Source organism: Eulemur rufifrons, chromosome 8 (genome assembly GCF_041146395.1).
Source record: "Eulemur rufifrons isolate Redbay chromosome 8, OSU_ERuf_1, whole genome shotgun sequence".
Lineage (NCBI taxonomy): Eukaryota > Metazoa > Chordata > Mammalia > Primates > Lemuridae > Eulemur > Eulemur rufifrons.
In genome coordinates, this window is record NC_090990.1 from 113,107,164 (window position 1) to 113,121,830 (window position 14,667).

The 14,667-nt window shown below is 39.3% G+C and overlaps 1 non-coding gene across 1 annotated transcript; it reads right to left on the reverse strand.

Annotated features, from left to right (window-relative positions):
* Positions 1–3,627: 3,627 nt before the first annotated feature.
* On the reverse strand, positions 3,628–3,731 carry LOC138391229 (small nucleolar RNA U13). The gene has a single exon (XR_011234836.1). It is a non-coding gene; the product is annotated as a small nucleolar RNA U13 (small nucleolar RNA).
* Between the last annotated feature and the right edge of the window lie 10,936 nt (positions 3,732–14,667).

Genomic DNA, 14,667 nt, shown 5'->3' on the forward strand with positions numbered 1-14,667 from the left:
TTTTGTGTCATAATTGGCTTATGAGGATTTCCTTTATTGTCATGTTACCTCTGCTATGTTCTACGTGTTTAAAAACATATTTGAAAATATTTCACACAGGCTTCTTGGGATCTTTGTGCCTCAGTGATTCTTCAAGATATCTGGTCTGAAATGGTGTCAGGAATGGAAATCAAAGGCTTTGTTTTATTTTCTACTCTATTGCTAATATCCTCCTGAATACCTTTCTATTAACACAGTTTGGGAGGTGCTGCGCCGTGGCAAGCCAGGGTTCGGTTTGGTTTAAGGGAGAGTGTTTGGAAGATGGGATGTGCCAAGGAGGTGGTGGGTTCTCTGGAGGTTTTAGAATGCAGAAAAGATCTTCTGTGGTAATTTTGGAGGGCAATTTGTGCACCATGGACAGAAAAATGGAGAGATAAGAAACATAGCTGTTTGTTAAACAATTTTTTGTTATTGGTGGTTGTCCTAATGATGTATGTGGTGGTAGAGATGTGCTAACATTTGCTGAGTTCCTATTATATACGTCGCACATATTACACTAGAAACTTCCATAAATTTTCTAATTTATCCCTTAGGACAATCTTATTGTGGTAGGTATTGTTATCCCTAATTTATAGATGCTAAAAGTGAGGTTATAAGAAAATAAATTTCCTACGGTCACATATTAAGTTACTGAGCCAGAGTTAAAATTTGTCAGTTGGTTTCAAAGCCAAGGTGCTTTCCTCTACACCATACTGCAGAGAGTCCCTGCAACAGGGCAGTGGAGACGATCAGGCTGCCTTAACCATCTCCCCAGGATGGCTGAGCAGATGCTTTCCTGCCCTTGCTTTAAGCTCCTCCCTGTTCCTCTGCTCAATCCTCCACCATTCAGACTTTCAATTGCTGTTTGAAAGAGAGAATTATATACAACCCCAAATCAATTTTGGCTAAAAGAAAGGAGAGCTTCCAAGTACATGCCACTGGGGATCACATAATGGCATCACTTTGATTTTTACCGCAAATGCTTAGGGATAAACACAGTAGTACATATACTATCTTGTTTAGCAATTTAGATATTCTCTGCAAGCTCACTAGGCCCTATCACCTGCACACACACGGCTGTTTCTTGCGTGGGAGTGATACTCCCACCTTAACAGCCTGCTCTTCCCAAGACAGATGTTGCTGGAGTGGGGCCTTAGGGAGATGTTCCTCACACTGAGGGCAGAGATTTGGGGAGGCAGCTCTTTGAAGGAATTACTCGCAGTGTCGGTGTAATAAAGAGCCTGGCTCCATTTTTGACGTCTGACTGCTGACAGCTTTCTAGCCCACCCTCCTTTTCTCCTTCTTCTCCCATGTGGGCAGGCTCATAAGAAAGCCAGGGTGCTTCCCGCTTTGGGACCAGTGGGAAGTTCAAACCATGCAAGCCCAGACCCTGACCCCAGCCCCACTCTGTGATCACCATAAAATCCCAACTCACTTGTCCCTTTTTACTCTCTCTCAAGCCATCTTTGACCCTACTTGGAAGCCTATCCTGCTCTTCCCAGAGAGCCTTATACTTGAGCAATAAACCTTTTCATACACTCTTGGCATGTGGGTATATGGCAACATAAGTCTTGACATTTGGAACCAAATTATAGGTGGGGAGAGGTGGCCCATTCTGCTTCTGCGGGGTAATCACCATACAGTCATGCATCAGTTGGTGATGAGGATATGTTCTGAGAAATGCATCATTATACAATTTCATAATCGTATGAACATCATAGAGTGTACGTATGCAAATCTAGATGGCACAGTCTAGGCTAGATGGTATAGCCTATTGCTTGTAGGCTACAAACATACAACAGGTTACTGTACTGAATACTGTAGGCAACTGTAACACAATGGTAAGTATTTATGTTTCTAAACATAGAAAATGCACAGTAAAAGGCCGGGCGCGGTGGCTCACGCCTGTAATCCTAGCACTCTGGGAGGCCAAGGTGGGCGGATCGTTTGAGCTCAGGAGTTCAAGACCAGCCTGAGCAAGAGCGAGACCCCATCTCTACTAAAAATAGAAAGAAATTATATGGACAGCTAAAAATATATATAGAAAAAAAATTAGCCGGGCATGGTGGCGCATGCCTGTAGTCCCAGCTACTCGGGAGGCTGAGACAGGAGGATCACTTGAGCTCAGGAGTTTGAGGTTGCTGTGAGCTAGGCTGACGCCACGGCACTCACTCTAGCCTGGGCAACAGAGTGAGACTCTGTCTCAAAAAAAAAAAAAAAAAAAAAAAGAAAATGCACAGTAAAAATATGGTAGAAAAAATTAAAAATGGTACACATGTATAAGGTACTTACCATGAGTGATGCTTGCAGGCCTGAAAGTTGTTCTGGGTGAGTCAGTGAATGAGTGGTGAGTGAATGTGAAGGCCTAGGACATTACTGTATGCTACTGTAGACTTTATAAACCCTGTACACTTAGGCTATAGTAAATTTAGAAAAAATAAAGTATGCTATGCAGTTATGATGGCTACAACATCACTAGGAGATAGGAATTTTTCACCTCCATTATAATCCAATGAGACCACCATCATATATGTATGGTCTGTCACTGACTAAAACATCATCATGCTGCACATGACTGTTGGGAAGAGAAAGATTAAGCAAGAGATTACGGGGACCTAGGTGTCTGAGTTCTTGGCTGTCTATGTCAACCACTGACAGCTCTGAAGTGTTACTGAAGGCAACATGTACAGAGAGCAAGGCCAGGTAAACGCCCCAGTTTTATCACTATGAGGCTTTGGCACCAAACCTTACGTGCTCTTCCGGCATGCTGTGGGGACAACTCCTTTTGTCTGGGCTGGAGGCAGCTCAGTACGAAGAATCAAGAAAGGTTGAGCCCCAAGCCTCATTCTCCTTAAGTCCATACTCAAATGTCATCTGCTTATGAAATTACAGAAAGTAAATTTTAGAATAAAGAATTTTATTTCTTTTTTCCAGTCTGGATGCTATTTATTTAGTCTAACTGCATCTGGCCAGTACCTCTAGTACAACATTGAATAGGAGTAGGGAGAGCAGACACCCCTGCCTTGTTCCTGATCTTGTTCCTGAGAAAAACATTCCATTTTTCACTGTTTCCTATTATGCTAGCTGTAGGTTTCCCACTGATGCCCCTTATCAGGTTTCTGTCTAAGTTTGCTGAGCGTTTCGTTTTGTTTTTTTTTTTATCATGAATGGATATTTTGAAATTTAGCAAATGAAATTTCTGTAACTATTGAGATGATAATATGATTTTTCTTTTTTTCTTTTTTTTTTTTTCTTTTTGAAACAAGGTCTAGCTCTGTTGCCCAGGCTGGAGTGCAGTGGCACTATCATAGCTCACTGTAACTTCCAGCTCCTGGGCTCAGGCAATCCTTCTGTCTCAGCCTCTCAAGTAGCTGGGACCACACGAATGCACCATCATGCCTGGCTAATTTTTTAAAAATTATTTTTGTAAAGACGGGATCTCACTGTATTTCCCTAGCTGGTTTCAAATTCCTGGCCTCAAACGATCCTCCTGCTTCAGCCTCCTAAAGTGCTGGGATTACAGGGATGAGCCACGGTGCCTGGCCTGATTTTTCTTTTAGACTGTTAATATGGTAACTACACTGATTTTTCTTTTTCATTTTTTTCCCATGTCAGACAGGTAATGTGCTGATGTAACAAGATTTGAAGGAGGTACATCTTACACATGAGTGTGAAAACCCAACCATCATGCTTTGATCTTTTGTTAAACTGATACTGCATTTTGAAGATAAATACCACTTGGTGATCATGTATTAGCCTTTTTATATATTGTTGGATTCAATTTGCTTAAAATTTGTTAAGGATTTTTGTATTTATATTCATGGTGGAAATTAGTTTGTAGGTTCGTTTTCTTAGAATTACCATCTGGTTTGGGGATCAGGGTAATGCTGGAATAATAGAATGAGCTTAGAACACTCCCTCAAATTTTATTTTGTGAAAGAGTTTATGTAGATAGAATACATATATATTTTTCTTAATTTTTGGTAGAATTCTTTAGTAAAGCTGTTTAAGACTCAGAGTTTTCTTTATAGGAAGGTTTTTAACTACAAACTCAAATTTCCTTCATAAATACAGGGCTATACAAGCTATTTTTTCTTGAATGAATTTTGATAGTTTGTATCTTTAAAGGAATTTGCCCATTTTATCTGTTATTTTTATTGGCATAAAGTGTTTATAGTACTTGCTAATCTCCTTTTAATGTCGGTAAGATCTATAGTTATGCCCCTTTTCTTATTCGTGATGGTATTAGCAATTTGCTCTCTTTCTCTCTCTCCTGATCAGCTTGTCTAGAAGATTATCACTTTTATTGATATTTTTAAAGAAATAGGTCTGGTTTCATTGTTTTTCTCCATTTACTTTTCCCATTTTCTATTTCATTGATTTCTGACCTTATCTTTATTATTACTTCCTTTTGCTTTGGGTTTGCTTTTATTTTCTAGTCTATTAAGGGGGAAACTTAGTCATTGATTTTAAACCTTTCTGTTTTTCTAATATAAGGTTTCAATGCTATAAATTATCCTGTAAGCCATGCTTTAGCTTTAAATTAAAAAAGAAGAAATTTTGATATGCTGTGTTTTCTTTTCTTTTTTTCCAGTCAAAATGTTTTCTGATTTCCCTTGCAATTTAATTTTTGGCCCATGGGTTATTTAAAAGGAAATTGCTTGGTTTCTAAATAGTGGGTCTTTTTAAAATATTGTTCTGTTATGGATGTCTGCTTTAATTCCATTGTGGTCAGAGAACATTCTGTGGGTGATTTTAATTCTTTTAAATTTATTGATACTTGTTTTATGGTCTAGAATATGGTCTAGCTAGGTAAATATTTAGTGTATGCACTTGAAAAGGGTGCATTTTCTGCTGTTGGACAGAATATTTTAAAAATGCCAGATCAAGGTGGTTGATAGCGTTGTTCATGTCTTCTATAACTTTATTTTCTGTTTATTGGTTTTATCAATTATTTAGAGAGCAGTGTGAAATCTCTGAGCAGAATTGTGGATTTGTCAATTTCTTTCTGAAGTTTTGTTTCTGCTTTGTACATTTTAGAGCTCTGTTAGTAAGTGCATAAATATTTATTATTGTTGTGTCCTCTTGGTTAATTGACTTCTTTATCTCTGATAATTTTCCTTGCTTTGAAGCCTACCTTGTTTGAAATTAATATAGTTACTCCTGCTTTCCTTTAATTATTGTTAGTATGTCATATATTTCTCTATCTCTTTACTTTTTTCTTGCGGTAAAAAAACACTTAACATTAAATTTACCATATTAGCCATTTGTAAGTGTACAGTTCAGTAGTGGTAAGTATATTTACATTGTGCAACAGATCTCTAGAACTTTTTCATCTTGCAAAACTGAAACTCTATACCCATTAAACATTAATTCTTCCTCCCCCTTCCTCTCTGTTTCTATTTCTTTCATTTTAATCTATACATCTTTATATGTACAGGATTTCTTACAGACAACTTATAGTTGGCTCCTATTTTATAAAAATCCATTTTGCTGTCCCTGTCTTTTAATTGGTGTATTTAGACGATTCAAATTTAAAATGATTATTGTCACAGTTGCAGTAATATTTACTAAATTTGTAAGTGTTTTCTATTCATTGCACTTTCTTTTTTTTATTTCAGCATATTATGGGGGTACAAAAGTTTAGGTTACATATATTGCCCTTGCTCCCCTCTTCCCCCTTGAATCAGAGCTTCAAGCGTGTCCATCCCCTAGATGGTGTGAATCGCACTCATTATGTATGTATACACCCATCCCCTCCCCGCCCCACATCTGCCTGACACCCGATTAATGTTATTCCAAAATGTGCTCTTAGGTGATGATCAGTGAAACCAATCTGATGGTGAGTACATGTGGTGCTTATTTTTCCGTTCTTGGGATACTTCACTTAGTAGAATGGGTTCCAGCTCTATCCAGGAAAATACAAGAGGTGCTATATCACCATTGTTTCTTATAGCTGAGTAGTACTCCATAGTATACATATACCACATTTTATTAATCCACTCATGTATTGATGGGCACTTGGGTTGTTTCCACATCTTTGCAATTGTGAATTGTGCTGCTATAAACATTTGAGGATTGCACTTTATTTTTTAAAAAAACTTCCACTCTTTTTATAAAGGCTTCTCTGGTTTTTATTGAGCATTTTGTATGATTCCATAACATATCAGTTATACTTCTTTAAAAAAATTTTTTTAGTAATTGTTCCAGAGCTTGCAATATACATTCACAGCACTCTGAGTCTACTTTTAAGTACATTATACTACTTCAGAGACAATGTAAATACATATTATAATGGGGTATTTCCTATTGCTCCCTTTTATTCCTTATGTCATTGCTGCTATTTATTTTACATATCCATGAACTATAATTACCCAGTGCATTGTTGCTATTGTTATTTTGAACTAGCAGTTATCTATTAGACTAGATAGAAGTAAGAAAAATAAAGATTTTATTTTACCTCTATTTATTCTTTCTCTAACGCTCTTTCTTTCTTTCTTTGTTTATGCAGATCCAAGTTTCTGACCTATATACTTTTCCTTCTCTCTGAAGAGCCTCTTTTAACATTTCTTGCAAGGCATGTATCCTAGTGACAAATTTTCTCAGTTTTCCTTTGTAGGACACAGAATTTCAAGTTTGTTTGTTTTTTTCTCTTAACATTAAATATTTTAATCCACTCTGACAACTCTGCTTTTTAACTGGTGTATTTAAACTGTTTGCATTTAATGTGATTATTGGTATGGTTGGGCTTTAGTTTGCCACTGTGGTATTTGTTTTCTATTTGACCCATTTGTTCTTGTTCCTCCACCCCAGCTTTATTTTTATTTTACTGACTTTTAAAAATTAATTGCATATTTTTAAATGATTTCATTTTATCTTCTTTATTGCCTTATCTACTTTTTTCCTTTTGCTTTTGTTTTTCAGTGGTTGCTCTAGGGTTTATAGAATATATTTTCAACTCAACACAGCCCACTTTCTAATACTATTATGACATTATATATAATACAAAGACTGTACAATAGTATATAGTTCTATTTTTATTTTTCCCTCCTGGTCTTTGTGTTTTTGTTGTTACACATTTCACTTTTACGTATGTTATAAACCCCCAAAATGTGTTGTTGATACTTTTACTTTAAACAGTCATTTATCTTTTAAAGAGATTTAAAAATAAGAAAAAACATTTTCTATATTCATTCTCATATTTACCATTTCCAGTGCTTTCCATTCCATTGTGTAGATACTAATTTACATCTTGTGGGGTTTTTTTTATTATTATTTTCCATATGAACATTTCTTAACATTTCTTACAGTGCTGCTCTGCTGGTGATGAATTACCTCAGTTTTTGTATACCTGAAATGCCTTTATTTTACTTCCTTTTGTTAAAAGATATTTTAACTCTGTATGGAACTGACAGGTTTTTTTCTTTCAGTTTTTAAAGATGTGACTCCGCCATCTTCTGACTTGCATTGTTTTTGATGGCAAATCTGTTGAAATTCTTAATTTTGTTCCTCTCTATGTATATAACCCCTCCCACTCTTCCCCCCTTTGGCTTCTTTTAAAATTTTATGTCTATCACTAGTTTCCAACAATTTGATAGCTATGATGTTCTTTGGTGTAGTTTTCTTCATGTATCTTCTGCTTAGGACTGACCGGTCTGCTTGGATCTGTGGGTTTGTAGTTTGTTTTTATAAAATTTTAGAATAAATAAGAGGAAGTTTTCATAGGTCAGGCTCCCTGGAAACATATCTTTAGGTGGAGATTTTCATGCAGGAGGTTTGTTGGGGTGTGCACTGAGGAACAACATCTAAGAAAGGCAGGATCAGGCAGAGGGAAAATTTGAACTGTAATGCAGCCAGAAGAGAGATCCCAGCCAATCCTGTAGGGATCTCTGGAGTGGAAATGGCCTTTCACGGTTCTATAATATTCAGACAAGGAGGCTAAGCCTCAGGTTGACTGGTTATCGAGCTTGGGCTACTGTCAGGAAGGTGGCATAACTTTAGGCAAGGAAGCTCCCTTTGGCCAAGAGAAATTTCTGGAGAAGTATGTAGGTATAAATTATCTATAGTCAATATTACTGGCAGGTAGGGGAATGAGTATCTCTCTCCAGAAGGTGAAATGTGGGCGGTACAACACAGTATCCTCTGTAGAAGTGTTTCCTCATAATATGTAATGAACTTGAAATCATCAGTGCTAAGGGTGGTATAGACCTCAGTTACTGCAGTATACATTACTTCTACCACTATTTTTGGCACTTCCATCAATGATGGTCTTAAATTGTTACTCAACTGTGTACGTAAGCCCTCGATGAAATTGTAAGCTTCTAGAAAACAAATTCCATTTTTAACACTCTATAGCCCTCAAAGTGACTATCAGAGTATTTTGCTCATATACTGATGAAGTAAAAACCCCCCAAAGAACCCTTTGGACCACCTCATCCAAACTCTTCATTTTATAGTTGGGTAAACTGAGGCTTAGAGAGGTTGTACGACCAATAAGTATCTGACCTGAGACTAGAACCCAGATCTCTTGATTGTTAATTCAGTGCTCTTTTCACTGTGCCTGACTATATCATGGTGAGTCATCAGTAATTAATACATAAATATAATTGGGTATTAACTACTGTGCCTCTAATGAATAAATATCTCCAAGAAGACTTGAAGTAAACATGAATGGCCTTGCATAGATGTCTTAAGGGAATGTAGGATTTGCAGAAGACTCAAAGTTTCAATTATACAATAAATTATGGGTAAAGCAATTTATATTTGTAAACAAATATAGATTTTAAGTGCCAATACATAGGAAAAAGATTATATGTATAGCCAGCCCTCCGTATCCATGCATTCTGCATCTGTAGATTTAACCAAATGAGGATTGAAAATATTCAGGAAACAAAGAGGATGGTTGCATCTGCACTAAACATGCACAGACTTTTTCTTGTCATTATTTCCTCAACAATACAGTATAACTACTATTTATGTAAAATTTACTTTGTATTAGGTATTATAAGTAATCCAGAGATGATTTAAAGTATATGGGGAGGATGTGTGTAGGTTGTATGCAAATACTACACAATTTTATATAAGGTACATGAACATCTGTGGATTTTGGTATCCAGAGGGGATCCTGAAACCAATTCCCCACAGATACTAAGGGATGACCATACTCTGACATGTTAGTACTGATTAACTCTGGGTTGTGAAATTAAGAGTAGTTTTGTTCTATTTGCAGTTAAAATTTTTTTTAACAATAAACATAGATTAATTGTTAACTTAAAATGAAGCTAATCAAATATCTAGTCCAATGAGCCATTTCAGGATTATGTGTTCTTCAGCACCCCTGTGACAAGTTGCTTACCACCTTGGCAGCTAACCTCATCCATCTTTGGATGTCAATACCTCTTAGAATATTCTTATGTTGAACTGGAATCTCTTTCTCTAGAGTTTTTGCCTTTGATCCTACTTTTTCCTTGTGGTCATTTATTGGAAGTTTTATCTTAATTTGGCATGAAAGGTCTTCGGACATATGAAGATAATTAGCCTATTCTTCTTCCAGCCATACATCTCCCATTTTTTCCTATTCTCAACTATAGAATATCTGGGAATATCTTTAGTTACTAAGAACCACCCCAAATCATACCCCAACAGGTCTCTGCGAACACCAATCCAAGAAAGACTGTTAGGTGGATCCAGAGTGGTGATTGCTGGGCTATTTACTCACTGAGCATTAATCAAATGCTCAACATGTGTCATGCTGTGGGCTGTGGGCTCAGGAATGAAGGTGAAGATGCCTCCACTGGGATTCACAGTCTGGAAGAGGAGAGTTATGACAGATGATGACCATGTAGCTTAATGAAGGTGTGAAAAGAGATCAATGGGAGTACAGGGTTGTAGCCATCCCTCCCTGGGGGAATGCAGAGAGCATCAAAAAGGAGGTGGCATTAGAGCTATGTCTGGAAGGGAGAGAACAAGTTTGGATTGGTCCAATACAGACAGAGACACGCTGAGGCCACCAGCTTTTTCCTATGCTTCTCCACATACAGTGGTGAGTTCCTTCGTGGTTCCTGCCCAGTCACAGAGCGGGTTGGCTAGTTCACATCTTGGGCCAGATGAGGTGTGGCAGTGGGAGCATGGCAGGAGCCGTGAAGCCACAGGGAAGTGTTGAAATCTAATAGATGGATCTCTAGGCATTTCCTTCCCCTTGCTCCCAATTCGAGCAAAGAGTTTTCTAAATTTGAGCAAAAGAAGATGAGAGACTAGAACCAGCTTTTCCCATAACACTTGGTAAATCAGGTTCAGCCCAGAGTGTGGCATTCAGCCAGACCCTCTGAACTAAATCTCTCAGTCATTTCCTCCCACACCACCTCATTCTCGGAAAAACTGCCCATCCACAGCCTGGAAGGGGTGGCTCTAATTATTATGTGCCTCCACCTCTATAGTACCTGATTATACGAGTGTAGATTCCTGGCCCTGGCTGAGCAATAAATGGCTCTTTGCAGGGACTATGGAATGGGACTACAGAGACCAAGCCATTAATTTTGGGGAGCTTTGCTGTGAGGTTCCATCAACAGGGGGTGAGGCCACCACTTCAGGGCATTCATGGTGGGCCATATAAAAGTGGGATCATAAGCACCGAAACTGGTCTGGGGAGGGGGAAATAGGATGATGACAATGTGGAAGATGTGAAATACATGCATGCTGAGGTGAAAAGAAGATTGAGGGAGGAAGAGAAAGAAAGGGAGCGTGTCAACTCCCATTTCCTCTAAGGTTCATTGGATTTTTTTTTTTTTAATGATTTTGTTCTATGAGGTTCCTCTGGGTCCTTGAAATAAATTCCATTTTATTCAAGTTAGCTTGAATGATCATCTGTTCTTTGCAACCAAAATCTCGCTCAGACATCTCATTTACCCAGCTTACCTCTTCAACTCCTGTACGATGGCCAGTATAATGAGGTTGAACCACTGGCCCTTTCTCCCGACCTGCTATTGTCCTGACCCAGAAGCAAGAGTCCCCTTTAAGAAGAAGACCACCTTTTATGGGGACTGTATTTAGCTAATAATGATTCATGTTGTCAGTTTAGAAATGTGATCTTGGCTATCCCTGCCTGCTTTCTGCACTCTTCAATCCGTTTGGTCTCACAATATGCGGGAAACAATGGCAGCCGGCATCAGAATCTCACCACCGTGGCTTTGAGAGCTGTGGCAGTCTCCCCTTTCCCCTGGCTGTAGCCTGAGGGGGCTGTCGATTTCCTCAGGGGGTAATGCCTGCGTCTCCTACTGCAGTGCTTGAGGAATCACAGTAGTCGCCTACTGTGTAGGGCAGAGATAAAAATATGCTCAGTGTCCCTTGAGCAATATTCAACTTTATTTCTCCTCAGCCCAGGTGGTTCCAATTAATTTGCAAGCATTTACCGAGCATCTACTGTGCATCAATTATCTCATCTTTCCTTTCCTTCTTTGCTCCTCCTCTGACTTCTATCCCTCAATTTACATTCCGAGAACCTTGTCTTCTCCGATACTCCCTTGGGTTACTGGCTCATAGCTCTACTTTATTGCTGAACTTTCTCAAAGAACCATCCTCAGTTGCTATCTCTACTTCCTTAACCTTTCACTAACTCCCATCTCTGTGCCATCTATCGTCTGCTTTCCCCATGATACAATTTAGTTCTCTGAATTGTCCTGTATCTTTACAATAAATGCCTCTCTTCTCAAGTTAGTTGAGGTGACTTTCTGGTTCTTGTAACTAAACAATTTCCAAGACATTCTCATTTCCTCAGTTCACCTCTCTGAGCCCCACACAAGACTAGTATACTCTGACTCAGGGTATTTTCTCCTCAAGCATCCAAAGGAATGAGGATTTCTCTGTTCAAGACCAAGTGGATCCAGAAATAGCCAAATCTTGCTTTGCCTTAGCCACATATTCTCCCTTGATGTTCCTGGGATGGCTCTATGCATAGATGGCACATTGAGACCCATGAGCCACTCTGTTATTGGGTGGGCTTGGGCTCAATACCTTCCTACAGAGATTTGGAGTAAAGTTGATGAGAGCATGCATCTCATGCTCAAGTCCAAGGAGGATCTCTCTGCAGCTGGTCTTCAACCTTGGGTGGGCACAGCCTCAGTTACTGCTCCTGAGACAGGAAGCAGAGAAGAGAGGGCCAGTCAGTGGCCTGAAATCTGGCCAGTGAGATCAGCTTTTGACTCACTCTCCTGGGGTCTAGAGGAGGGAGGCATAGGGGCGGTGGTGGAGACTTCACTCTCCATAGAGGGGTCAGAGTGAATTTATTATGAAAATTATTTTCCTCCAGGGCATGGAGATAAATAGGCAAGTAAAGTGTGAGAATGCAGTCTCTTAAAGTTTGATACTCCCTTCAGTTTTCTTGCTCCAATCAAATAATTATTCTCAAAGTAATTTGGTATATAACTTGTATCATTCATTCATTCACAAAATTGTTACATCATTCATTCTTCCATTCAGCAAGTGTTTATTGAGACAGGCAGTAGAGATAAAAATTGAATTTGTAAGGCAAGTTCCTAGTTTTAGGAGCTCATTGTCTATGGGGTGGAATTGGGAGTGAGAATGACAGATTTATAGATGGGTAAGTGCCACAAGGTGTTTAAGAGAAGTCAGAACAGCGTACAAAGAGAAAACAAAGGAGGGAGGCTCTGAGCAGCCAGGTAAATGCAGGAGGTTCCACTTCCAGCCAGCTGGTATCACAGCAGGCCCGGAACAGAGCAGTGACTACATCCTACGTTGCCTGTGTTGGGGGGACCTGAGAAATCTAGTTTATTCCTTTCAGTGAAAGGATGAGGAAACAGACACCCGCCTCTCCCCACCCCTGTAGCCAGTCCAATCTTTCCTCTCTGCAGCAACCAAAGTGAGGGGAGGATGACGTCCCCCTCACTGCTGAAATCCTTCAGTGACTTCCCATTGTGCTTAGAAGAAACCCAGACTCCTCCCCTACCCTCTGTTTTCCTCTCCTACCAGTACCTCTGCCTCTACATTTGGGTCCTGCAGGCTTTGCAGTTTCTTGTAGGCATCAGTTTCCTATATGGGACCTTGTCTGTCTCTAAGCCCAGCTGACTCCTACTCACCCTTCAGGTCATAACCTAGTTAACCTTCATCTTTGAAGAGACCCTCCCTGATCTCTCAATCTAAATTATATCTCCATCCCGTTCTTCCTCAGAGCAACTTCTTCTTTTCCTTTATATAACAAGCTACTTATTATAATAATTATTTAGTATAATAGTCAAGTGTCTACTTAATATCTGTTTCTCTCTCTACACTGAAAATTCCAAGAAGGCAACACTCTTTCTGTTTTGCTTACCAGCAGCATAGCAGTTCCTGGCTTATTGTTAGTGTTTAACAAACACGTAGCTGTTGAATGAGTTATGAGTTGCTGTATTTTTCATCTCTGACATGTGCCCCCAAACTCATATTCCAGGTTCATACTTCTTCTTTTATGCGCAGGCATATTAAAGTCTCTATCCATATTTAAGTTGTTCCCAACCTAATCAGATATAGTTATTCTCAAATTCATTTATCCATCCATCCATTCATTCATTTAACCATTATTTATTGTGCACCTTCTAATTACAAGGCACTATGCCAGGTACTATATAAGATTAAAAGATGAATAAGACATGGTTCTCATTCTCAAAACATAACTTAGAAGAGATTTAGGAAGTTACCAGATGGCTATAGAGGAGAATGGGTGTTAGGTGCCATGATCAGCATAGTCAGTGGTAATGACGGTGCGGAAGAAATCTCTACTCTTTCCGACTAGAGATTTCAGGAAAGCTTTTATGGAGAAGATGGCATTTGAGCTGCGCCTTGATGAGGGGAAAGAACTTAGACAGCCAGAGGTGGCAGAAGCAGCCTCCCAGATGAAAAAAAGCAGAGTAAGCAACGTATGGAAGGAAGAAAACACAGGGAGTGTGGAGGGACCCCTGAGTGGTCCATAGCCTGGAGTTCCCATAGAGGGGCTTTAGAAGGCAAGGATGGGGCAGGTGATATTTTCGTCTTTATTTTATACCTGCTGGGAGGTTAGCAAAGATAGTTGGACAGAGGAATAAAATAAGAGTTAGGAGGGAGCACTGGAAAGACCTAACTGCCTGCCTGTATGATTTTAGGTTAGGGTGATTTTCCTCATTCAATTAAGAGATAATCAAACAAAACATGGAGACAGGAAGAGTTCAGGGAGGAAAGATTTCTACGTGAGCTGGAGTAGATGGGGAAGCCCTGGGGAAGAAGTGGACACCCCTTTGTCTTCAAACTGGGGCACTGATTTGTGGGCATTAAAGGAGTCAAACTATAAGTTATGATGGCTACTCTCATCATTGGACCAAGAGGCTTCTGGATCTGTAGCGAGGGTACGGTATTTGTTCAGGCCGCCATAACAAAATACCATAGACCGGGTGGCTTAAACAATAGAAGTTTATTCTCACAGTTCTGGAGTCTGAGAAATCCCAGATCAAGGGGCTAACTTACTCGGTTCTTGATGAGGTCTCTCTTCCTGGCTTCCTTCTTGCTGTGTCTTCACACGGCCTTTCCTCAGTGCGTGTCTCTCTCTTCCTCTTCTTATAAGGCCACCAATCCTACTGGATTAGTCCTCTACCCTCATTTAACCATTTCCTCCGAAAAAAACCCTAT